General features: G+C 41.7%; 1 protein-coding gene and 3 non-coding genes across 4 annotated transcripts in view; all 4 read left to right on the top strand.

Moving 5' to 3' along the window:
* The window catches only part of LOC148666772 (scavenger receptor cysteine-rich type 1 protein M130-like), a 361406-nt gene that overhangs the window by 86498 nt on the left and 249143 nt on the right, over positions 1–25765 (top strand). The window lies entirely within an intron of this gene.
* Positions 3187–3258, top strand: trnat-cgu (transfer RNA threonine (anticodon CGU)). Its single transcript has one exon. It is a non-coding gene; the product is annotated as a tRNA-Thr (tRNA).
* trnai-uau (transfer RNA isoleucine (anticodon UAU)) lies at positions 7186–7279 on the top strand. The gene is made up of 2 exons: positions 7186–7223; positions 7244–7279. It is a non-coding gene; the product is annotated as a tRNA-Ile (tRNA).
* trnal-caa (transfer RNA leucine (anticodon CAA)) lies at positions 14176–14288 on the top strand. The gene is made up of 2 exons: positions 14176–14213; positions 14243–14288. It is a non-coding gene; the product is annotated as a tRNA-Leu (tRNA).

Consider the following 25765-nt stretch of genomic DNA (forward strand, 5'->3'; position numbering starts at 1 on the left):
AACACACTTTGAACTTTTTCCATTTGTTAAGGAAAATGCAAAAGAGCATGACAAGTATTGATCGTATAAAATATCCATGGCACAACTCGAGAAAGTACCGTAGGACTACACATCGACTTTTGATGATTACAAGAGATTCAAGAAACACAATCGTCCGCAGCTGGGTTTGGATCCTGAACTCTAGAGTTAAAAGAACATAAGCAAAGGATATGACCAATAAACTCTCTGAATTGCCTTATAGTTTATGAAATAAAACAATTTCTTAATAAATTCTAACTGTTGATAGACGATTTATTGAATTTTAACAAAATCACAATTACAAACTTTTTCGGTTAAACTGTTATTCACATACTCTAACATAAATAAACGTTAGTGTCTTCCGGTGTGTGAGCCAATTTCTCCAACAAATATTTGTTAGTCTGTCAGGCTGTGCAAGGTGTTAAGAAATAGAATTTCGAAAAGACAGGCTCCCTAAGCTTAACATCAAGGCTGTTTTCTCTACAGAAATGCTCTTTAAATTTCAGCACTGTTGCAACTCCCTTTATAAAGGGTGTGCACACGTATACAACCAAGTCATTGAAATATTTTTTTTAATTATTGTTCCAAAAAACGTTCCATTTGTTTTCTTTTTAATGTTGTTGATTAAAAGATTTTATTAAATGAGAAAAAAATCTGAATGTGAAAAAAGGTCAAAATGCTATTGAAAAAAATCAGTAATGTGAGGAAAGATGGATTTTAGGAGCCCCTTACCTCCCCATGTCATGCTGTATTTCTCACTCATTCTACTGGGAGTGGTGCCGTCGCTTCATGATAAAGTCTGTCAGTGGTCATTCCAGACGGGTCAGGTATGACTGCTCTTCGGAACAAGAGACAGGTGACTTGCGAGGATCCCGACAGTGTCGACCTTCTTTCAGAGCCTGGATAGCTCAGTCGGTAGAACATCAGACTTTTAATCTGAGGGCCCAGGGTTCAAGTCCAGGTTCGGGCAGTTGTGCCATTCTTAAGTCTATTGTGAATGTCATTCTAAATAGTCTTTTATCTTTCACTCTTCTAGCTGTACTGTGGTTATTTTAAATGTCCATTACTTGTATTTACAGTAGTGTATTTAGTGTTTCATTTCACAAACCGAAAATGTTCAAGTAGATCTTGTCACTCTACTCACGTAATCATCTAAATTAAATCACAGTAGAGTACAGAACACGCAGTGAGGAGCTCACACAGTGAGTACTCTTGAATACGACAAGAGGAAAGGCACACTGTACATCTGCAGAACATCACGTCCGAGTTTACAGTGACAGCAGAGGTTGGAAGCGACGTAGTTTTTTAATACTCGCTCGCTGAACGATCTCTCAAGAAACCTCGGTGGAGATTTAACGGGTGTCTAATAATCACGTTCAAAAAGATGACGATAAGTTTTTTTTTTTTAACTAGGTAGCCTTAATGGCAACACGGTGTGAGTAGATCTTAAAGCAGCTGCAGAGTACCCGTAATGGCAACACAGTGCTTTGAGTTCGGCTTTTCTTATTTCTTCTGCAGAACCAGTGGAATCGGAATATACTGATCCGCATAAGAAGCGCTTTCGGTTTCTGATCATTTTTATTGAGCGCTGCTCTAAGTACCACAGGCAAGATGACTGGTGGTCTAAGGCGTTGCGTTCAGGTCGCAGTTAACCCTGGAGACGTTTGTTAAAATCTCACTTCTAATAAAGAGGTCTTTCTCGTTAGAGTAGAAACGATAGAAGCCTTAAGCGGGAAACAAATCACAACATCTCGCATTTCACGTGTTTAATGTTAACTGTCTCAGTGGTTGCCTCGGTGATTGATGGCTCTTCTCCCTCGCAAGGTGACGGCAAACTTCTTCAGAGAGGGAGTCTCCCACGCATGGCTTTTCTTTATCAAGAGCTGAGACAACAGAAACAGACTTCCAACTGACATGAATTACTTCTTGAGCGTTTATGACTGTCTTTAAAAGCTGAGAGCAGGTGAAAAAGTCCTTGGAAATGAGGCAATGACTGCTGACAGTAAACAGAGCTGACGCTCAGCTGCAGACAAGCGCTCCTCGTTAGTACAGTGCTGAGTACCCCCTCTTGTTGCGCTGGAGACTGGGGTACGTTTCTGTGACAGGGCGCTGGTTTAATTTTTTAACAACCTGAGTTCACTTAAAAAAGTATGTACTGTGTACTACGTTTCGGACTAGATAGTGCGGTAGAATATGGAGATCATCTCCAGCTTTGAGCTCAACTGCAACAAGAAGTCATGCTAAATGTAGTATAGTGAGTAGACATCGCCAGACAACAGAACGAGAGAGTAGAAGGCGGGAATATATGGTGTAAGGGCGTGATCTGTGTAGTTAATAAAATAGTTAAAATAATATAAAAACGTCTCTAAATTTAGATACACAACATTTATGGCGACGAGAGATGAGTGCTTGACGGACTCAAAGCGAGCAGAACACTGCAGATTTTAGTATCGGGGCTCCCGTGCAGCGGATTTTCGCCAACCTCCCTGGAGAAAAAGGTACACATTAACAGACTGTAGCTGCCTTAGACGCTTACTTTACACCGCGGAGAAAAGTGGTTTTGGAACGGCATAAATTTAGGCAGAGAACTTAGTCTCAGGACGAATCTGTTGATGCTTTTGTGACTGCACTAAGAGAACTGGCTAAATCTTGTGACTTTGGAGTATTGGAAACTGACATGTTAAGAGATCAACTTGTGGAAAAATGTGCACCTAAGAGACTATAAATTGCTGCAGGAGGAAGGGCTGACTTTAGAAAGAGCTCTTACAGTCGCTAGAATTCATGAAGCAGCTCAAGCAGAATCAAGAATGCTTTCTGACCACAGTCACAAAGTGACACTGAACGGGGCGCTCGCTCAAAATTTACAAACAAAAGCCAAGCAGCAGGACGCAGTCATGCTAGAGAAATAGAAGAACAGGGGACGGCTGGCATTACATGTTACAGGTGCGGACTAACAACGCACAAAGCAGATGAATGCGGAGCGTGAACAGCAAAATGTCTACACTGCAAGAAAACAGGACATTGTGCACAAGTCTGCAGAACATCACGTCCGAGTTTAAGGACAAGTATCCCTTTTATTGTTGTTGCTGCCTCCAGTTTACATTTGGCGATGTAAACCAGATTCAGAAAAAAATAATTTGAACAACCTTATCCCCATGCTTACTCGAAGGCGCGGTGGCCAAGTGGTAAGGCGTCGGTCTCGTAAACCGAAGAGCGTGGGTTCAAACCCCACCCGTGCCTGTTTGATTTGTCACCGCTTTCCTTCAGTTTCAAAGTCTTAAAAGACTCGCAATGTAGGGATCTCAATAGTAAGAGAACATAACTGTCGCCAGTGATTAGTATTCTTGCATATCCTGCCTTGTTTTTTAGTCGACAAAGCTTGTTTCTCTTCACACCCATCTTCTGAATGATCGCCTCAGCATTGGGAAGGAACGTGCGCTTTGTACAGCCCCCGACTCCACGGTCTGATCACAAACAGATCGGGTGAGCTGTCAGTCCAGGTTGGAAGTTACGTTCGTAAGCACTTAAAATCTGATTTAGGAACGAGAAGACCATGCTTTTTTATACGAGTAAACGAGAAAATAATATACTGCCTGCAAGACTATGTCAAGTTCAAGTTCAAGTCCAAGTTTATTGTCATTATACTCATACACAGGTATATGGTATAACGAAATGCTATTTAGCTAGCTCTCGGACATAAGTAGTACAAAGAAAAAAACACAGCAACAATACAATTATATAACAGAAGAAAGACAACAGCCGATGTGCATAAAACAACAACAGGCAGTATGCAAAACAACAAAAAGGTAACAGGTTATGTGCAAAAACATGCATCAAAAGAATGAAATAAAGGGATAGAAATGATGGGGAGTGAGCTTTTGACATGTATGGTAGAGGTAGATTTTCAATGTGTGTTTGAGTTTTTGGTAAGAAAGAAGGCACTGTGAGTTTCAGATCATAGGTGAGAGGTGAGGAGAGAGTGAGAGAGGCTGGGAGTTTAATAGTTTGATAGTGCGGGGGTAAAAACTGTTTCTGAGTCTGGTAGTCCGGACCCGAATGCTCCGCTACCGTTTTCCATGTCATGCTAAACGCCACAAATTGTGTTCGTCCAGTCGTATCAATCGTCCTAAAGTTACGGAAAATCGTATGCGACTGGTGCAATCAGCACACATTTTTTCAGGATAGTCGAGCGGTTTAAAACAGCAAATTCACAGCTTCGTGTCTTTTAAGCTTTGTGTTTCACTCTCCAAATAGAGGCACGGGTTCAAATCCCACTTCCGACAGTCAGGCGTTTTACCCTGTCTTTTTTTACCTGCCTTTACACTGTTTCAGTCTTATTGTGCTCACTGACAATCACAGTACGAGGAAAACGGAGAAACTGCTTAGCAAAAACACGGACAGAAAAAAGCTTCGTAAACTCGTGAATGTGGTTAGCAGCAGTAAGGTATGCATTCAAACGTTTAAGGCAGATTTATAACAGCAGCAGAAGAAAGGTGCAGCCTTTGTGAGAATTCGCAGGTTTTTATGCTGCTTGGACTTCTTTCAAGCTTATGAAGTGACCCCCGTTTTATTTTCATTTTCAAACTTCAGAACCGAATAACAAAAAGGTTTCATGTGTGACAGCATTCCGTTGCAAATACCGGTTCCACGATGTATTCAGCGACGGGAATTAAATATTTTAGTGCTGGCTCAAATGCGAGGAATTTCAGAAAAACCCGGAAAAGCAACGCTTGCAGTAAATGACAAATTTAAAGCGTGTAGTCAGCATGAACAGAACAATGCAATGCTCTGTAAAAACGATCTGGAGCCGCAATTACTCTTTTATCTCGGGCAGTTCATTCCGATACGATGTTTCCGCAGAATAAATAAAATGCCGAACTCCAAACATGTTGTTGCCATTATTGTTACTCCTGCTGCTGTAGTTTTAAGCATTAATCAGTGGGTATGTAATGTTGTAAAGGGGCTGGACTACTTTGTTCAGTCCAAATTCCATTATGTGAATTTATGCTTTTTTAATATAAGCATTAACAATACAATGCGTGCTTAAGAAGCGGCAGTGTTTTGACAAAGTGTGGTATTCGAACAGAAAATGCTGAAGTGTTTAATACTTGCTTGTGAGCAGATCTCCCTCGATTTAGACAAACTCTTGTTCGGCCGATGATTTCATATCAAAATCTGAATCAAGTGGAAAGAAAGCTGAATTATGCTGGGTACTGGGTATCACTGTTACGCCATCAGGTCATGCTAGGAGGATTGGGGGATCAAATTGACACAGAGGGACCCAATGTGGGGGCTGAACCCACAGTTCTGAGATTAAGAGATTCTTGCTCTATGGACTGCGCCTATATAACTCTTGTGCTACAGCAGTAATGTTTCTGGGTGTGGATGAACATGACATAATAGGTTGACAGCAGGAACACGTGGCCCACAGGCAGTGACAGTATCGCTATCACATTTGGCTGCAGTATATTGTGTTGAGAGCAGCAATAACGTTCCTGCAGAGATGGGAGTGCCTTTAATACAGCTCTTTTAATCGGACAGAGTAACAGGAACTGACCTAAAGTTTCGGCTGTGGATCCATCTCCACATGGGGGAAAGAGACAGTAAAATTGGATGAAGAAACAGAAAGATTTGTGCTCGCTGCAAAGTAGGAAAGAGGTGGTCAGACACATAAAACAGCTTGGTGATAATTTGCAGCGACAGTTTTATGTTATTTAGTACACGATTTCTCTTCATGTTCCTTAAGATGTGTAATTTGTATGTTGGTTGTATGAGAACATGTTCTTCTAAAGTCCTGTCAATTGACAGAGGAGAGCTAGCTGGTGCAGTCGAACAAATCCGTGTCATATTTTTAAAATAGTTTAGCTAATGAGCAACGAGAGTATAAATGAATTCTCCCACCCTCCATTCGAAGATAAAACTCCATGTGCGAGTCTAAGTTTCCTTGAAGCTACTGATGTTCGTCATTATTGGACATTCCCGGTGATATTGATTAAGGAGCTCAATTTTTACTTGTTGTAGTTCAACATGTGCAAAACATTCGTATCCCCTGCAAATATCGGCAAGGTCAGTGATATTCTCAACAATTTGTGCCATTGCAATTCGTGCAATTCATGCCATACTTTTTCTAAATGTATTCTGACATGCCAGGATCATATTTAAAAAACTGGTGCCTTAAAATTTCTTGGACTTCAGGATTTTGATAGTCTGTTACATTGTCTTTCACACGTCGGTGTCAGAACTGTGAGACATTTTCATAATCGGGGGGAAGGCCGTAGCAATAAGCAGAAAGTGCATTCACCTTTTCTCAGTGTAAATCCGTGTTGTGGTGAGTTTTTAAAATTGGTTTGCGATTTTCTGAAATATATTCCATACAAAAATATAATTTGGACAGTCGCTATTTATTTGGATATTCCCTTTCAGTGAAGATGTCTGCAGTATTCCAGCCGGATTAGTACTGATCGAAGAGAGCCATCTACAGGCGAAAGGCGACATAACATCACAGCAGCACCATTTAAGGTGGAACGAAAAACACGCATAAGAAGCTGGCGAATAAGAAGCCAACTTAAGCCTCGTAGCAGACCCTGGGAGGCACGCTCAAAATAATCATCTTTCCCAGTACTTCAGAGTCATATTTAGATCGCTTTACTGCAATTTTATTTGACTGATGGCAGATGTGAAGCCATCGAACCTGTACTGCGCTTTCACATTGAAATTGAAGCCATTTCTCATGCTTTCTCTCAGTGTCCGGGCTGCAATTGCGTGTAAAGGAGGCGACTTGAAAATGAAACGTGTAATCACCTTACAGAGGGTCTTCACGATGGGGTGCGTCAGCTAGTTCTCCATTATTGTCAGTTTACTGGACTTCTGAAGAAACCTATCTACAATGAAGATACAAACTGCACGGTTTAAGGCACATGAAGAGAAATCTGTTTGCTGATTGACTCAAAACATGTCGATACAAATAATCTGCCAGGCTGATTTACTTGTCCGACCACCTCCCTCCGTCCCCCTTTGCTGTTAGCACAATTCTTTCAGTTTCTTTTCTTGTATTTTCCTTGCTATTTTATTGTTCCTTTTCCCCAGGTGGAGATGGATCCACAACCGAAACCGTTTTCACCCTGTGTTTCTGCACCGTCAGTCTGTATGAAGAACAGAAGTTGCACAGCTCCAGTGGCGCAATCGGTCAGCGCGCGGTACTTATACAGCAGTGCACAGCAGAGTTATGCCGAGGTTGTGAGTTCAAGCCTCACCTGGAGCAGTGTCTTTCTCTACTGAGCGCAACTGTCGAGTTTAGATACTCTTAGGTATTTGATGGAGATAAATTAACATCAAACGAACAAGTAACGGTTTATTTCGAGTCACAATCAAAGAAGGCTCCACAGCTGAAACGTTGTGTTTACCTCTATTTTCAGCATGGAATAAACCTATACTTTTCCATTTGCAGCCCACGCATGCTGTGATGCAGCTCCCTACTTAAATTACTATCAGCTGTATACCTCCAGTTGACCTGTACACAAATATATGAGAGGGGTCTACTGAGACGAGAGGAGCACTGAAGACTTGATAAAGCTCTCGCATTAGATTATGTGTTTATGTTGTTCCCCAGATTTGTTTTAATGTTCTTTTTCTTTTGAAGTTGTTGTGTTTGGTTGTTTTTTTATAGTTGCTAGACAACTACAGGGATTTACCTAGGTTCCCGTAAGACTTCTCGTTTTGTGTTTGTTGTGTTTTCGGGTTACAACAATTTTTTTTTTCTATTGATAGGACCCCATGCATTACTGTGGGACTAGTTAACTTTAGTTCATACATTGTACCTGAAATTACCACATAAACTACTACTGTACTCTGTTTTCCTTTTTTTTTTTAAAAAAGGCAAACCTAATGTTTGTTTCTCCTTGCTTCTGATTGGTAGCTACAACGGGTCAGTTGCAACAAACTGGCTGCTGAAATTTGTCAGCAGCTCTGTAGCAAACCTGTTCTCAATTGCAACAAACCTAAAATAACAGCTGCTCCCCATTAGATGTTACTAAAGTAGGAGACTAAGCAGACGAAGTGGAACAATAGATTACATTGGAACTGTCCTGAATGTAGTGGAAATAATATCGTCATTAAGTAATGAACAATTGCTTTCCAGACACTACAATTATTCACAAGGAATTTTATCAATACATATTTTATTAATAAAAGTGTAATATCTTAATAATGAAGTTTAATGTTATCTATATTAGTAGCTGTATTACAGGTAATGCATGCACAGACTTTATTATACTATAATGAATTTTCAGGTATCCCGGGGAGAGAACTGAAATGAAGGAAATACATATTTAAAAGGGGTGTAAGTCTTAAATGTGTTCGTTCACATAGGGGTGTTAATTGAATAGATTTGTTGTAATATTATTTGACTCTACACTTCTGTTTCTCAGGAGACAGCATTAATATCGGGGATTTGCGGATACAGATAATAAGTTGTACTATACAGGCAAATGTATGGTTACCTTAATGAAAAAAACTCTTATCATTAACCTTTTCAACATTATTATTTAAGACAGTCTTTCAGAACAGTATTCTCGTATTAGTGGCTATAGTCTAATGATAACGGTGGTGAAACAGGTGAAATGTGCGGAAAGAATTGGAGATGGAACAGGAGACTCATCCAGTCGATAGAAAGCTTGGGTAGGACTGCACAAACACGATGCCAGTGCTTAGTAGCGTCATTTAAAAAAATATGTGGTTTAACAATATCAACTGCTCTTCTGTGAGCTCAGCTCCACTACTAGTAATACATTGCCCAAATTTTCAAATTAGATACATGTGTTTTCTACATGTATGTAATTGGTACTTTTTTTGTTTTAACTGATTTAAAATATCATCTTTATAAAACAGACAAAGGGTTTATGTGTCGCGCATGAAATTCACACACAAGTAAGGAAAGATATCGCGCTTAGGAAGAAATCCAGAGTGCAGACGCCGGTGATTGAAAACAACCACATACAGCCTGTATGTGCTCTACCACTGAACTAAACTTCTGACAACTACTGTATCTTTATCTGCAGCACTTTCTTTTAGGAAGAGTGAGGAGTCTACAAGCCTAGAAAATAAGACAACTAAGTGAAAGATACATTTTCACTTTTTGATTAAAGAACATAAAAAACACCTTTCTTCCAGCCAGATTCAAACCAGAGAGCAAAGAGTTCCCAGCTGTTTCCACTATATTCCTCCGCTCTTACAACTGAGTTATCGAAAACACAGGAAGCCCACCTTTTGTCTTACATAAAGCACAATGTAGTGCAGTGGTCCTATTTATTTAAATCCCAGTTCGAAATCAAATCTCATTCCCATAGTCCTGTTTAGTTTGAATTTAAGCAGTTGTAGCAGCAATACTTTGTAATAAGACAGAATTAAGCGTTGCTGTGCTTTCCTAAATGAGGCCCCATCTCACTCTCCATCTCTGTGGTGCAGCCACAGAGAAAGTATTCATGCAGGCTGATTTAAGATATTTTCTTTTGATAAGGGACAGCTCCCAAACAGGGATGCATTTAGCTAAGCCTGGCTATCATGATCAATGGTCATCCATTGGCGCCTATCTGTCTAGGGAGTGCCAAATGGACATCTGGACTGCATTCCTAAGTGTCAGGAGTAAGTGACTCGTATCTCACCTTGATCAACCAATCAGGGATTTGCAGGGCGTGGTAACACCACGTGGGTCTCCAATGCCCGCCAAAATCTCAACCAATCAGCACACATCTGTGTCTTGGTTAAAAAGGGAGCGCAAGCTCAGATCGGGGCTCTCCTTGGCCATTTTCGCGCATCCTCAGAGACAATCACATGATAACTGCTGTTGTCTGCACTGGGACTTGGACTTTGTTCTAAGCGCGAGGCCGAGGATCCCATACGTACTCAGAATTCTACCAACGTGAATGCTCCGCTTGATCAACGGCAGCCTACAGTTGGACCCTCGTCGACAACCTGAATAGCTTATTCAGTAGCAGCGCTGGTCCGGGAACGAACCAGCTTCTTCCCGGGCAAAAGAGTGACTTGTGCGGACTCGCGGTCACACTCTGTGCATAGATACTTTCTACTAGCCAGCTGGACTGCTGGTAGATCCCCTCGGAGCAACGACTGCCCTGCGCGTCGCAGTTAGATTCCTCCGCCCGTCCAACTCCGAGCTGCACCTCTACTGGTTGGCCGGTAGCCAGAGGACGCCGGGACAACGCCCATTGGACAACCACTGGAACCAAGTCTGCAACAGAGCCTGTCAGCTGGTTTGGTGTTCGTGCCGGGAAATTCCAAATCCATACACAGTGGATAAGTAAACCCCATGTCCTACATTGCGTCTCGAGAATTCAATTGTACCTCAACACAAGTTGTTATCAATTTAATTCACGAGTATTGCATTTACTTCCGAGTTTAGAGTAACAGTGGGTAATAACGCTGATTAGCGATTTGGTAACCGAACGATATATATTGACATATATTCTCTGTTGTGTATCTCTTTGTGTTTGCATCTCTTCGAGATTATATACCTTGTATATTGATAATCCTCACAGTAAGGTCTGCCGCTTGTATCCAGGCAGACTGGTATATGTTTGGTGCACAATTTATATTAATAACTGTATCTCGTGTATTGAACATGTGTGTGTGCGTTGTTAGTTGTTCTGACGATTGATTTTCTAAAAACCACAGCGAACCACCTCGTGATTACTGCTACATGAATAATTGTCTCAGTAAACCCATCAAACCTGTACACAGCTAAGGAAGAGTAGCTCGGAAAATACCCAACTCAACAAGCGAGCGCATTGGTTGCTCTTGCTCTTAATGCAAGGAGCTGTTTTTTATTTCACATTCATCATTATTATCCAGAAACAGCTGCACAACTGGTCACATTTGTGATTATGTCACTTCTCTGCAAAACTGGAAACTACTGTAGGTTTATGTAGCGCCAATACATTTAGCTGCTACTCCTGCTGCTACTCCTTCGTCCTGTTTTAAAAAAAAACATAAACAATTTTCTAACAAACAACTCATGAATTATTGCCAGGATCTATATTTAGCGTTCGGTAGTGATAACACTGCTGATATTGATTGAGTAGAAATCTATGATGTATTGACAGCTTTATCTGAAGCGAGAAGTCCTAGAACGCCATCTATGAAGTTTAAGGATTCATACCAAGAAATGCCTTTTGTTTCCCACCCCAACTGCTGCTTTTGCATTACACATTATGTGAACATTACCAGTTTTGGTAGCTTCTGGGCACGATTTTCCTAAACTGAAACTTATTACAAAATTCTTTAAGATGAACCATGTCCAAAATTGTAAATCAGGACTAATTTTAATTTTTAATTTTTTAATTTTGCGGGGCTGGCCGCCCTCCGTCGGGCTCCCCTGCCTGCCCTGGGACAGGCCGGGGTGCTGAGGGCGCCCCCCGCACACCTGCGAGGCTGGCCGTCCTCTGACATGCCTGGGGAGAGGCCACCCCTGTTTCGGCCTCTCCCTCGTACCCAGGACCACGCCAACGCTGACTCGGCCTGCCCACGTACCTGGGATCAAGCCACCCGAGTTTCGGCCCTGCCACTTACACTGGACCACACCACTCCGAAATCGGTGATCCTACAGTCCCGCAGACACACCACTCGACTTTCGGTACTCCCACATACCCGGAGATACGCCACCGCAACTTCCGTACCCGGTGCCTGCAAGGGAGCGAACCTGGAATCCAAGCCCAGCCTGTGGAGCTCTGCCTGGGCTTGAGCAGGGTGGATTCATCCCCTTAAAAGCTCCATGAAAACGAAAAAGTCTTTTTTTGACCCCGGGAGCGCTCTCAGCCGGTTGCATGCCTCCTGCTAGGCCTGGGCCAAGCCTCCAGGCTTGTGAAAAGGGGAGAAGCACCACAGCAGCGGCGTCTAGGGCCTCCGGCTCCGGGTTCGGCCGCAAGCAGTGCTTTCGGTTCAGACAGGGGGATCCGGGCCTCCCTGCCCGGGAAATATGCCCCCTGCCTGGGGATGGACTCCGGACATGCCCCCTGCTGCAGACTTAAGCCCCCTTCCGATTATTCAGACCCATTCAGCGCCGTCCAGCGGACCGGCCACCTGGTCACCCGTGACACTTTATAGAGGCCTGGTCACCCGTGGGACTTAGTCTTTTTTACGATCGGCTTTATAGGGGCCTGGTCACCCGTGGGACTTAGTCTCTTTTTACGATCGGCTTTTAAGGTGGCCTGGTCACCCGGGGGACTTAGTCTTTTTTACGATCGGCTTTTAAGGGGCCTGGTCACCCGTGGGACTTAGTCTTTTTTACGACCGGCTTTATAGGGGCCTGGTCACCCGGGGGACTTAGTCTTTTTTACGATCGGCTTTTAAGGTGGCCTGGTCACCCGGGGGACTTAGTCTTTTTTACGATCGGCTTTTAAGGGGCCTGGTCACCCGGGGGACTTAGTCTTTTTTACGATCGGCTTTTAAGGTGGCCTGGTCACCCGTGGGACTTAGTCTTTTTTACGGAAAAGGCTTAACTGAAATATGAATAAGACTATGCAAGCCTGAAAAATAGAACAATTCAATTTATAGAACTTATTTTTTTATTTTTTGAGAGATGGGCTCACACACCGGAAGACACTAACGTTTCTCTTCGTTAGAGTATGTGAATAACAGTTTAACCCCATTTGTTTGTAATTGTGATTCTGTTAAAATTAAAAAAGCATCTATCAATAGTAAGAAATTATCAAGAAAGTAAGAAATTGTCTTATTTCATAAACTGTAAGACATGAAGACATTTACAGGTTATATCCTTTGCTTTGTCTTTTAACGCAAGCGGTCAGGATCCAAGCCCATGTTCGGACGGTTGTGTTTCTCTTGTAATCATCAAATGTCATTGTTTTGTCCTTCAGTTCTTTCTCGAGTTGTACCATGGATATTTTATACCATCAATACTTTTCATGCTCTTTTGCATTTTCCTTCACATACGGAAAAAAAACTCAAGGCGTTCTTGTCACTGTGCTACACAGTACAGGACACGCAGTGAGTAATTCGCGCAGCTTTCAGAGGAATCCAGAGGGAGGACTCTTAATGCAAGGAGCTGTTTTTTTTTTTCGCATTAATCATTATTAACCAGAAACAGCTGCACAACTGGTTGCATTTGTGATTATGTCACTTCTCTGCTTCAGCAAGGTCAATAAAAGACTCTGAAAGTAGTAGAGAAAAACTGATTTAAAATCATATTAGCAATTCTGAGCGATATCTGCATACAGGCAATCCAATAAGAACGTTGAAATCTTTGAATGTCATCTCTCTATATATTGCGCTGCTTTTTACTTGGAGTAAAACTATTGGATTGAAGGGTTAAAATGTATTGGTGTTATTTGGAGAAATCAATGAACTCGTGATTTTATATGTTTTAAAAGACGGTCATGCGCACAGAAAAAAGACAGTGCTGATTATTTTTCTGGAGACGGAGCACTGATGACCTATCCAAGCCAATTGATAAAGCCCACCCAGTGGATACTCTAGCAGAACGTGGAAGAACGTTCACCATTGTAACCAAGGCAACCACAGGAACAACATCAAGAAGCACAATCAATTCCCCATTTAAATCTTTCGTGTAAGGTATGCCATGTGAAAGCATGAAGTAAATCCCCTGATCTCTTTTGAACATGGACAAGGTATTTCTGATGGAGCGCAATGAGCAAAGATTTAATAAGCTACTCCTGCCGATGATTCAGCTTAAAGAAGTAAAAGCTTCACAAACAAAAGCAGCTTGCTACCACAGGCAATATTAAATGTACTTGGTGGCACATTACCATTTGCACTGGCTCAAAAGTGGTCTCGGCAGACGTTGTTCCCTACGTAAAGCTGAAAACGCCAAAGAGCATTTCCATTGAGAAAAAAAATCTTTCTTGATGTTAAACATAGAGAGCCTGCCTTTTAGAAGTTCTCCCTCTAAACACCTTGTGCAGCCTCCCGACAGACTAGCAAAAAGCGCCTTTTCACCAACTCAATTTATAATACGCCCCTCAAAACTCACAACCGAATAACAATCCATCCGTATCTTTGATTTCCAAGATCCATTCAAGGCAACTTGGGACTTCGCAAGCAAATAATTTCAGGGAAGAAACTCAGTTTAGTCAACTACTGGTGCATTCAGCACATCACTTGCTTTTGCTTGTCAGGGTGGCCGAGTGGTCTAAGGCACCAGACTCAAGGAGATGTGTCTTTCCAGCTGGCTTGGGTGTTCTGGTCTCCAAATGGAGATGTGGGTTCAAATCCCACTCCTGACAGCTTCCGTTTTTACCTCTCTTGAATTGTTCCAGTGCTAGCTGACAGTGAATGACTGAAATATAAAAGCAGCAGAAGAAAGCAAGCAACTCAGTGCAATTTGTGAGTATTCTGCACTGTTAAAATGCACAGGTTTTCATACTTTTTGGAATTCGTAGCTCAAGAAGTGACTCCTGTTTCATTTTCTATTCACCAACTCGATTTGCATTCCGCCCCTCACACCTCACAACAGAATAACAAACGGCTTCATGTGCCACAGCATTCCCCTGTAGATTCGGTTTGCACTATGAATTAGGCGACCCCGAATGAAATATTTTAGTGTTGGCTCAAATGTGAGGAATTTCATGAACCCTCAAAAAGGAACGCTTGCAGAAAATGCCAGCAATTCAAAGCGTGTAGGCACCATGAACAGACCAATTCCGCAATTTCTTTTATCACTGGCGGTGCTTTTCGATGGCTCTGCATTAGAAATGAGAAGTGCTGAACTCTAAACACGTTCTTGCCATAACTTCTACTACTGCTGCTACTTCTTCGTCCTCAAAAAAAGAAAAGACAGGCATGTTTTAAATCTCAAAATGATCTTCTGGATCCACAAGAAACATGTAAATCTGATTGATTCCGCAGTATTTTGGATGTACTGTACTTATAACTTCCATCGAAGAGAGATTTCATCAGTTGCATGAAATTGAAACTTTCGACTTTTTGTCTGGTATTGAAAATATGTTAAAAAAAAACATAAACAATTTTCTAACGAACAACTCATTAATTATTGCCAGGATCTATATTTAGCGTTTGGTAGTGATAACACTGCAGATATTGATTGAGTAGAAATTTATGATGTATTAACAGCTTTATCTGAAGCGAGAAGTCCTAGAACGCCATCTATGAAGTTTTAGGATTCATACCAAGAAATGCCTTTTGTTTCCCACCCCAACTGCTGCTTTGGCATTACACATTATGTGAACATTACCAGTTTTGGTAGCTTCTGGTCACGATTTTTCTAAATTGAAACTTATTACAAAATTCTTGTAAATCAGGACTAATTTTAATATCAAATGAAATTACTACAGAAGAAAAGGCTTAACTGAAATATGAATAAGACTATGCAAGCCTAAAAAGTAGAACAATTCAATTTCTATTTTTTTTAGAAATTGGCTCACACACTGGAAGAGACTAACGTTTCTCTTTGTTAGAGTATGTGAATAACAGTTTAACCCCAAATGTTTGTAGTTGTGATTCTGTTAAAATTCAATAAATCGTCTATCAACAGTAAGAAATTATAAAGAAAGAAAAAAAATGTTTTATTACATAAACTATAAGACAATGAAGAGAGTTTACTTCGCTTTTTTTCTTTTGACTTATGCGTTCAGGATCCGAACCCATCTGTGGACGGTTGTGTTTCTTGAATCTCTTGTAATCATCAAAAGTCGTTGTTTTGTGCTTCAGTTTTTTCTCGAGTTGTACCATGGATATTTTATATGATCAATACTTTACATGCTCTTTTGCATTTTTCTTCACATACAGAAAAAGTTCAAGTTGTTCATATCACTGTGCTGCACATTTACGCTGGACCACCTGTAACAGTAGAGGACATGCAGTGAGGAATTCGTGCAGCTTTCAGCTCAGTGCGGAGTCCAGAGGGAGGGCTCGCTCGCTGAATGATCTCTCAGGAAATCCCGGGTGAGATTCAAAAGGTAAACCTGGCTCTCTATGAACACGAGCAAAGAGTTCTCACTCAACAGAAGATTGCGATGTGAGTACAGTAATATAAAACACCTGAAGATGCCAGGGATTGAACCCCGGACCTGTGGAGCAGTAAGTGACTTGTAACGCTGACATAAGAAATACTTACATAAAGTGCTTTTACTGACCATATTACAAATCACAGGAAGTAAGGTCTTAAAACATTGGGCAGTAGTGGGATTTAAACCCACGCCCCTGAGAGAGTGGAGCCTAAAATCCAGCATATTAGACAATTCAGCCACACTACCTCTGGCCCCTTCTCCTTTCCTCTCGTTGCTGAGTATAGGTGCCTTCATGCAATTGAGCCAGTTTTGAATCCCAGCCAATACATCTCCAAATCTTTTCAAATGAATCTGTGATCTTATAGCACATCCTCTGAAACAAGCAATCGAAATTGGAAACGTCTTTTTCAACACTGAAAAGCTCAATTAGGACGAAGCAGTTGTACACAGGACAGCAGTACCGTATATGTTCTTGATTGATTCAGACTCGTTCTCAGTGGTTCTTGCTCACCAAATAACTTAAAAGCTGAGGAAGAACGCTACGAAAAATACTAATCAAAATACAAAATAATAATCATTATTAACCAGAAACAGCAGAAAAACTGGTCACATCTGTGATTATGTCGCTTCTCTGCTTCAGCAAGGTCAATAAAGGACTCTCTGAAAGTAGTAAAACACTGAAGAACTGCAAAACTGAATTCAAAATCATATTAGGAATTCTGAGTGATGCCTGCTGACATGCAATCCAATACGGATGTTGTCTTTAAATAAGAATTCTCTATGTTTCTCTGCCTTTTCCCTGGAGTGAAACTATTGGATTGAAGGAATTCTTATCACAGGTTTACAAGGTGCCGTTGATATTTGGATAAATCTATGAACTCGTGATTTTTATATACTTTAAATATCGGCCATATGCACAGAATAAAATGACAGTACTAATGATTTTTCCTGAGACGAAGCACAGCTTATCTTTCCAAGACAGCTGATAAAGTCAAGCCAGTGGATACTCTAGCAGAACATGGAAAAACGTTCAGCTTTGTAACCAACAAATTCCCCATTTATATCTGACATGTGAGGTATGCTTTATGATTGCTTGAAGTGAAACCCACAATCTCTTTGGAACTTAGACAAGTTATTTCTGATGGAGCGCTATGCGGAAAGACTTAATCAGCTCTACCCCTGAGGATGACTCGACTTGAAAATGCAGAACATTAACGTTTCACAGATAAAAGGAGCACAACCGACATTAAAATTGAGGGCGCATTGTGATTTGCACTGACTCAAAAGTGATCTTGGTAGACAAACTTCCCTGCTGAAGGTGGAAAAAAGAATTTGTGTTGAGAAGAAGAAACACTTTTTTCTCCCTGCTTTGATGTTAAGCTGATAAAGTAGCTTTTAACACATTGCTCCACTTGGTGGTTGTAACACAAAAACTCTTAGCAGCAGTGGGATTCAAACACACACCTCCAACAAGACTGGAGCCTTAATCCAGTACCTTAGACCACTCAGCCACACTAACCACTGTGTCCTGTCTCTTTGTCTCATTACTTGCCCGGAGGAAGCCGGGTGGCTTTTGCTCTTGTCCGACAGTGGCGTTATGACTACGGAACCGACTGCACCTGCTTTTTCTGAGATGCTTCCCCTCTCATGGTGAGATCTCGAATTCTTAAACACCTCTGGATAAAGTTCTTCTGTGGAGCAGGCTACAGACCTCTGCGTACAGCACCCTTGATGTTGTTTTATTTCTATAGCAGCACCCATCCGGAATTTGTTTTTGTTTTACTTTTTATTTGAACAACAAAATAGATTCAATATAAACAAGAGCACATATAACGTATTAATAGACTCGTGAGGGGCACATAAATAATACAATCAGACTTTATGGAAAAAAAAGTTAAACAAAGTAAATAAAAACAAGGTCCACACAGCTTTCATGTTCCTACATTTCGAAAGAGTCTGTAAATATCCATTTACGTCTATTTAGAACTATTCAAACGTAGAACTCTTTGCTGATTTAGGTGGTATATTTCCTCAATTACAGGACAGCACAAACAGTTCTTAATGCAGAAATGGAAGCCTGTCTAAATTTTCCTTTCTGTTAAAGACATTTCGGGAAGCACTTTTTTTGGGACACTGATTTTTCTCCTTTGGGGAGCTAAAGAAGACTATAGGGTGTGGCACAGTGGTAGTGTAGTTGATTCTAGCTCAGAAAGTTGCGCGTTCAAATTAGGTTGGGGTCAGCTAAGAGTTTTTCACCATCTGCTGGTGCTGAACCCAGACTTCTCACCATGTAGTTGAGTTCTTCTCAATATCTCAGCATCTCCAAAACATCATGGCCAACTTTAGAGACAGCTACATCAGACAATGAAAGTTTGAGACCACTTTATTATTACAGGTTCTAGCAAACCTGAAAGCTAAGGCGTTTCAGTTCACTTTTTTAATTAAAAAAGTGTCTGAAGCCTCTAAATAAAATTAGGCTTTTTTAATTGTGTATGAAATTCACTCCCATGGGCTCTGAAAGGGGAAATATACTGTTGGGATCCTCGCAAGTGAGGTGTCTCTTCTTGTGGTGAAGCACAGTCATACCTGACTTGTCCGGAATGACCCAAGACAGACTTTATCCAGAAGCGACGGCACCACTCCAAGTAGAATGAGAGAGAAACACAGCACGACACGGGGAGTCAAGAGGCTCCCACAATTCACCTTTCCTCACATTACTGATTTCTTCACTAACATTTTGACCGTTTTACAATCACAATGACCGTTTCACATTAAATAAGTTTTTAAACCATCAATATTTAAGAAAAAAAATAGTACATTTTTTTCCAATTATTAAAAAAAACATTAAATGCCTTGATTGCATAAAGTTTCACAGACAGAAGCAGCACGCCAGCACAACCAACATTAAAATGGAGGGCACACTACAATTTGCATTGACTCAAAAGTGATCTCAGCAGACGTCATTCCCTGCATAATGCAAAAGGTGGCAAACCGCATTTGGTTTGAGTGGACGCAAGAAAGTTTTTGTTTTCTGCCTTGATGTCAAGCTGACAAAGTATCTTTAAACACTTTGCTTAGTTTCTCGAGAGACTGCAAAAAAGCAGCTCCCTCCCCTTTGAAGTCAGTTGGAAGAGGGTCGGTTACCACTGTACTGTGTCTCTTTGTCACATTACTTGCTCAGAGAAAGCCAGGTGGCTTTCGCTCTTCTGGTCCGACTTAGTGGCATTACGACTGTGTAACGAACTGCACCTGCTTTTTTTGAGATGCTGCCATTCTCGTAGTGAGATCTAGACTTCTTTAACACCTCTGGATATAGTTCTTAAATGAAACAGGCTTCAGACCTCTGCGTACAGCACCCTTGATGTCATTTTATTTTTACAGCAGCCGCATCCGGAAAGTTGTGTCTTTTACGTTTTATTTGAACAACAAAACTACGTACAATACAAACAAGAGCACATATAACGTATCAAGAAAATCTTCAGGGGCACATGCTATAATACAATTACACTCTATGAAAAACGTTTACACGACGTTAATAAAGATAAGGTCCGCACAGCTTGTTCTTACATTTCGAAAGAGTCCGTATATACCCCTTTACGTCTATTTTGAACTGTTCAAACGTAGGACTCTTCCCAGACCATTTCACTTTATACCACATTCCTAAATGAGGATGCATCTCCCCTTTTAGAACTATTTTGGGCGGTATGGCTTATACAACACACCCACAGTATTCTAATGGTGGACTGCAGATCTGTGCTATAGTTCAGTCGAATTCGAAGGATCCAGCAATCGTACTGGATTTGACTAGGATTCTGAAATGTCACTTGCAAAAGTATTCAGGTTTGCTTGAACCTTTGATAAAAAAAAGTGATCTAATCTGAAACTACCCAGCTTACAATCTCTGAGGTAGTTCTCACTAAACTCGGACGTGATGTGGCACACATGTGCCGTGTGCCTTTACTTTTCTAAAAAACTGGTATCGGGAAAAGTTTCTTAATATTTCTTTTGATTAGCATGCAAGAAAATGTGATCATTACCTATGGAATTTCCCGCCAGCGTGGAGCTTGAATTCACAACCTTGAGATTTAGTGTTCAAGAGTCACAGAAGAGGTCGGCCTGGTCTTCAGTTTGCCAACGATAAGCTCCGGCAGTGCTCCTCTGTAAAGCAGCTTGTTTGGATCGGTTATGTGGGACGGCATTTCGATACTAAGATCATTTGCAGTGCACTCAAAAAACATAGATGAAGAAGGTGTCACAGTAAGGTGAACCCAAGGGCGAGGGATGTTCCTGCTTCGTGTACATCTACACCACCTAGCAATACAAACGGGGTGCTAGGGCCCCTCTACCACAGGCTCTGTTTGTCTCCCAGAATCACCAATGCACACACAGACCAGCGACAAGCATTTGTATTGTATAAGTGCCCTTTTTATTTTCCAACTACATTCACATTCACTGTCACCCAAAAACACAACGAAAACAGAATTCACAGCAGCAAAAGGTCCTTCCCAGGGTCAAAATGAATACAGAGGGGCAGCAGTCTTTTCTGTAAAATACATAAGAGAGGTTACTCGATCGTCTCTACTTAGTACCTGTAGTCTCTGATGGCCCACTTTGAGGAGAGGGGTATCGCCCAGTCCTATTTCCCCAGTCTCTGTTCAGGTAACAATAGAAATCCTCTGCGACTATATTACATTCCTCTCAGTTTGAATCGGCTAACTGTGCCAGTTTCCTTGTTCCTCACCTTCAGGTGTTAAAAGTCTCTGTACAGTACCTCTGTTCCAATGCCAATGTCTCTCGTTGTCGTCAGTTACTGAACCAGTAGATCCTTGCCTCCAGGTATTAGAAGTCTCTGCAGAGTTCCTCCGGGGTCTTGCACTCTGCAGCGGGGTCTTGCACCCTGCAGCTTCCTTGTGCTGCCTGTGTCGTCTCCAGGATCCAGTGGGAATCGGGAGCCCCCTCTGTTCTGTCTCAGGTCTTTTTTATCCCTCTCCTTAGCCAATCCCTTTCAGGGGGGTTTCCACTGTCCCTGTCAGAATCAGGTCTGCCCAGTATTTTTCCAGGAGGAAGCTTGTGTTGTTTGAGGGGTGTGGGAGTGCTGAGCTAGGTGTCATGGAACCTTATCAGTTCACCCCTTGGTCTGGCTAAAACTGGCTCAGCGACTCCTCACACCTCCAAGTCTCGATACCTAATTGCTCCCTGAACGACTTGGGTTTGAGTGTTTTTACTGACTGTTCCTGTATTAATTGGGACAACTGCAGTCACCCCCTTGAGTGAGAGGCAACATTGACACCATCCTGGAATTCAACATAACCTAATCAATCACAGCCTGTTTCTGCCTCAATGACCCACACCCTGTAACACAAATCAACATAACCCAATCAATCCCAGCCCGTGACTGCCTCAATGACCCACATCCTGCGACACAAGCTTCACCTGGAGCACAATGGCTGTGTTTTCAGCTACGGAAACTTCCTGTTGACAAGTCGGTGTTTGTGTTGCTTTTTCTGCTCAATGGAGCTGTATTAATGCAGGCACACGTGCTTCCACGGCAAGTTATTTTATTAGTGCTCACAAACCAACACACCGCAGACACCTCTGATACTGTCACTGCTTGTGAACCCCGTGTTCCTGCCGTCAGCCTACTATACCATGTTCATGCACATCTAGAAATATTACTGCTGTAGTACAGGAGCGAAAGACGAAACGAAAGCACACCCAGTTTAAAAAGGCACATTTGTCAACTACTGAACTTCACAAGGATGGGATTCACACCCACATGTGCAGAGCACAATGGATTAGTAGTCCATCACCTTACCACTCCACCACCTCATCCCAGAAGTTAGCCTCCTGACATGAGTTAGTACTCAAGATGGTCGTCTTTCCTCTACTCAAGGATCATTTTCCTCTTCCACCTGCGATTTCACCATTTTCCTTGAAGATGTCAAACATAAAAAGCATATTGAGCTCCTTGGACTTGAAATTACCAGATAAAAGCCATTTCTCATCACTTGCTCAGCGAGCAGGCTCAGCGCACACAGAACGCAGGTATCTCAGAGCGGTGTGTCTAAGAGGCTGTAAAAGGATAGTGCTCTGTTGGTGCTGTGGCTTAGCTGGTTAACGTGCATGTCTAGTAAATAAGCTTCTGGGTTCAAATCACCACAGTGCTTTTCTTCCTCTCTTGCCATGCAGAGTTGGTCGTTGTGGACAGCAACAGGTGTCTGCCTTAACTTTAATGGAAGTGTTCATTTCTGGAACAACTTTTTTAAAAACAAATTCCACACATATTGTGATAGATAAAATACTAATCTTCCCTGTCAGTGCAGAATAATTAGTGCCAGCTGGCATGAAAACGACAAAAAAAATTTTTTTGTCTTTAGCGTAAAACCTGTGAATGTAGAAGAAAAGATGACGAGTGTCAATTTTTATGGCACCGTGAGCTTGTCCTTCAGTCAAACACGTAGGTAATTCAAACACACCCAGAGATGCACTTTGAATTAGCTTTGACCTAAATACTATCTACTCCAGATGTGATTGGGCCTCTTTCCACATCCTGATATATGCAGAGAACACAAGCTTTTGGCACGAGTGAATATAAATGTAAACATAAATACTATTCAATATATCGGAATTTTGTTGTATTTAAAAAATATTTTAGCTGGGGATCCTCAAATCAGGAGTGTAGAAAAGAACACCGTTAAACACCGGGAGTGCAGAACGTGATAAAAGTGTTCTTTAAACAAAAAGTGAAAATAGTGAATTTGTCTTTCACTTAGACGTTCATTGAATGCTCAGTAAACGATAAAGCAGAGGCTCGTTTTGTGAATTCTCCTCGCATCAGATTGTCTTGCTTCGACCTTTAAATTGTACACTGTGTAGACCCTTCACTCTCCCTAACTCAATTAAAGAGCTGCAGGCAAAAGTGCCTGTCAGTTTAGTTCAGTGGTAGAGCACTTGCATCTCGTGTATAAGGCTTTGTTTTCTACTGCCACTCTGGATTTCTTTTTAAATGCAACATCTTATCTGTGATTGTGTTTCATGTGACGTCCCCCGTGTGTGAATTTCAGCATGACACATAAAATCGTTTGAGATGCTATTTTTAAAACAGACCAAACGAAAGACCTAGTAGCTAAATACAAGTAGAAAACACGTGAATCTAATTGAGAAAATTTGGACTGGAGCGATGTATAGTATTGTAATGGTTGGGGGTTCAGGCGGGCACCCTTGCCATTGCCACTTAAGTTAGCCCCCCACCGTCAGGGACTCAAACCTGCGACCGCCACCATAGCTCAACAGGGACCCAACCGCTTGAGCTTAAGGACGGTCTCCCTTTAGTTCAACAGGCTGGGTCCCTGTTGAGTGATGCCAGAGGTCTGGGTTTGAGTCCCTGACGGTGGGGGACTGACCTGATGTGGCAGTGGCGAGGATGCCCATGTGAACCCTGGAGCGTTACATTGGTGTCAGCAGTGGAATGGGATAGCCCTTTGCTGAGGTTGGTGAGTTAAGCGGGGGAGAGTGTAACGCATACGGCCACCATTGAGTGTGTAAGAGCCGGCTTACCAGAGCGGTGATGTCACTGCCCTTCCCTGTAATAGCAGGGCCACAGCCGCAGGACTGAGGGAGATTGCTCTTTAGCTCAACAGGCTAGGTCCCTGTTGAGTGATGCAGGAGGCCTGGGTTTGAGTTCCTGGTGGTGGGGGGCTGTTGTGAACACCGGAGTGCTACAGTATTACTAATAGCAGCACAAAGCTCACAGTGGTGGCTTTAGGGTATCAGAGCCAGTGGTGCAATGGATAATGTGTTTGACTTTGGCTCAGAAGATTGCAGGTTTGGCTCCTCCCTGGCTCGTTAAGCTTTTAAACTACACTTCTCAGCGTACACAACCCTTCTATCGACTGGATGAGTCTCCCGTTACATCTCCAATTCTTTCCGCACATTCTGCTTGTTTCACCACCGTTACTGTTGGACCACAGTCACAGAATCGAGGAGAGATACGGTTCCGATAAACTGTCTTAAATAATCATGTTGAAAAAGGTGACAAAGTTTATTTTTCTTTAACATAACCTTACATTTGCCTGTTCAGTTCAAGTTATTTTCTGTACCTGCAAATTCCCCAATTTTTCTGCTGTCTCCTGAGAGAGACATGTGTCAAATCACAATAAGTAATACAATCTATTCAGTTAACACCCAGATGTAACAGAACACATTTAAGACTTACACCCCCTTTAAATATGTATTTCCTTCATATCAGTTTTCTTACCTCCAAAGGATACCTGAAAGTTCACTATCCCATATTAAGGACTGTACATGCATTACCGGTAATACAGCTACTAATAAAGATATACATTAATCTTAATTATTAATAAATTACACTTTTATTAATAAAGACATGTATTCATCAAATTCATTGTGAATAGTTGTGGTGTCTAGAAAACAATTTTAGCTACAGTAAATATTTCAAGCGAGTGGTGCGTATGTTCGTTACTTTGTGACTATATTATTTCCACTACATTCAGAACAGTTCAAATGCGATCGACTGTTCCTCTACTGAACTACATAAACCCTGTGAAGAGGTGGTTTAAGTTAGTCTCCTACATCGGTAACATCTAATGGGCAGCATATGTTATTTTAGGTTTGTTGCAATTGAGAACAGGTTTAGTATGGAGCTGCTGACAAATTTCAGCAGCCACGTTCGTTGCAATGACCCGTTGTAGGGTCATTGCCAATCAGCTGCAAGAAAAAAAAACATCATTTGTGCCTTTATTTAAAAAAAAGAAAAACAGAGTAGTAGTTTATGTGGTAATTTCAGGTACAATGTAAGAACTTAAGTTAACTAGTCCCACAGTAATGCGTGGGGTCCTATCAATAGAAAAAAAATACTTGTAACCCAAAAACACAACAACCACGATGCGAGAAGCCTTCCGGGAACCTAGGTAAATCACTGTAGTAGTCTAACGACTACAGAAAATAAAATAAAAAAATACTTAAAGGAACAACTTCAAAACAAAAAGAACATTAAAAACAAATCTGGGAAACAACAAAAACAGAATCTAATGCGAGAGCTTTTTCAAGTCTTCGGTACACCATCGTGCTCCCTTAGTCCCAGTAGACCTCTCATCTAAGAAGATGAGATATCTCTCATCTGTCTGTGTAGAGATCAGCTGGGGGTCCACAGCTGATGGGAATTTAAGTAGTGACCTGCGTCAGCTGCAAAGGAAAAAGTATAGGTTTATTCCATGCTGAAAGGAGAAGGAAACACAACGTGGACCCTTCTTCGGGTGTGACGTGGAATAAACCTTTACCTGTTCCTTTGATGTTAATTTAGACTGGATCTCCAGCAAACACCTAACAGGCTACAATCCCGTTAGATAAGGTGTTAAGGACGACCTATAAGTAACAGTATCTAAAGTGGACGGTTGCTTTCGGTAGCTAAAGACAGGCCACACTGCTCCAGGTGAGGCTCGAACTCACAACCTCGGCATGACTCCGCTGTGCACTGCTGTATAAGTACCGTGCGCCACTGGAGCCACATAGATCCCTTTCCCTTCACACACTGACGTTGCACAAACACAGGGTGAAAACGATTTCGGCATGTTTTCCGTCTCTCCGTGGGAGAAAGGGACAGTAAAAGAGCGAGGAAACTACAAGGGAAGAAAATGAAAAAATAGTGCTCACTGCCGAAGAGGGAGGAGAGAGATGGTCAGACACGTAAATCAGCCCGGCAGATTTACACTACA

This window comes from Lepisosteus platostomus, chromosome 5 (assembly GCF_059453375.1).
Source record: "Lepisosteus platostomus isolate fLepPlt1 chromosome 5, fLepPlt1.hap1, whole genome shotgun sequence".
Taxonomy (NCBI): Eukaryota; Metazoa; Chordata; class Actinopteri; order Semionotiformes; family Lepisosteidae; genus Lepisosteus; species Lepisosteus platostomus.